Below are 1,761 nucleotides of genomic sequence, written 5' to 3'. Positions count from 1 at the left end.
ACTAATTAAATAATCTGTTATTTTAGATAAATTTGTGTTTATACTTCTACAGTTAATATGAATAATGGAAAGGTCATTTTTTTATTTTAATATCATTAAATTATTCCTCATTATAATATTTTAATATTCACAGTTTCTATTTACAGGGAAAAACTTGAATAAAACAGGTCATTTATTTTAGTTTCTGTGTCTTCATATGTATTCATATTTAAGTGTTCAAGTTCATTTGTCCATATGTTTTATTTCCTTACATACCAAGTTATTTCAGCTCTTTTTTCCTAATTTTGTCATTTATGACTTCCTGAATTTATTTAAATCTTTCAGTTCTTTTATTATTGTAGTTTGTGACCCTTCCTTGACTCTAATCCAGATGTTTCCATTTCCTGTCCAAGTTGTAAAAATCCTGTTTCTTCAACAACCTTGGTGATGTTTCCATTTTTCTTTGTTCGATGTTCACTTATATAAACCTTTGTTCCTCTCAGTTTGGTTGTTTGGATCATCAGATTATTTCATGCTCTCCTGCTGATGAACCTCATTTTTTCCTGATTTAACTGGCAGTGAGTGACAGGTAGAAATGTCTTCAGCTTTGATGCCAATGTCTCTGTTCCAGTACCAGTTGCTCCAGAGGGAGCGGTTCTTCTCGAGGAGCATCCTCTGTGGTGTCTCCATTTGCTCCAGCTCCAGCAGAGTTTGTGTTTTATTTCTACTCCAGTKATCAACAAAYCATCTCTACRTGTCTAATATTGTTCCAGATCATYCAGTTTYCTCTCGAGTYCAGCCATCTTCTCAWCTCTGTCACTTRGTGCAACTTTCAGCAGCTTCACCTCCTCCAACAGGCCGACCAGAAGTTGTWGCTGTGAAGCTAACGTCGACWGTTCTGCACCGACTTTTTAATCTCCTCCATGTTGTCTGAGCTGTTGTCCATCGAGTCCGACCCTCTTCTCTGCCCAGCGTGTTTCGGCATGGCTCACCTCCAGGTGGCAGTTGCTCCTGGGCCTGTTGGCAGTCCCAGCTCTGGGTTTGGTCAGCTGGCTGCTCTCCTCCACTGTCAGCTCACCTAAACAGCCCATAGCTCTCAGGCTAGCACACCAGCTAGCTGCTCCTATTCCAGGCCTCTGTTCTCTACCACCACACCGAAGCTCCTGCTTCTTCAGCRTTTTGTTTACAGAAACATGTCTAAACCCTGGAAACTTCCTCAAACGTTAAAGCTGCAGAACCTGAAGAGGTCAAAGGTCAGGTTAATGTCAGCCCGTAGCGTTTCTCTCTGAGAGGCTCTCAGGTTTATGTCCTACCTGCACAGTCCCAGTCCCTGTAAGGTTGGGTTCATATCGCTGAGCTCAGCTGAGCCTCACAAGTCAAGGTTCTACAGGTTGTTTTCCTCCCAGGTAACAGCAAAGCAGTGACAAAAAAACATCACTTAGTTCATTTGAAAATAAATATTTTGATGATTTGTTGCTGCTTTTTTGCAGCTTCTGCATTCTAGCTTAAAGCTGCATCAAAAATCAGTTTTCCATCAGAGCAACCGTTGTAAAGGTGGAGAAAACTGACCTGAAACACTTTCTGTCACACAGGTTGCACGTAATAACTTTCTAAAGAAAAATATGTGAGCCATCATATCGAAATGAGGAATAAGTCAAATTTAGACAAAATGACTTAATTACATTTTCAGATTCCTGCTTTAAACACCAGATTTTGACACCTGGATTATTCTGATATCATCAGCGTGTCCAGAAAAATGACTTAATTTGTCTTGTTGGTTAC

The sequence above is a fragment of the Austrofundulus limnaeus genome, unplaced genomic scaffold, assembly GCF_001266775.1.
Source record: "Austrofundulus limnaeus strain Quisiro unplaced genomic scaffold, Austrofundulus_limnaeus-1.0 Scaffold846, whole genome shotgun sequence".
In the NCBI taxonomy this organism is placed as follows: Eukaryota; Metazoa; Chordata; class Actinopteri; order Cyprinodontiformes; family Rivulidae; genus Austrofundulus; species Austrofundulus limnaeus.
Note: the sequence above shows the minus strand (reverse complement) of the source record.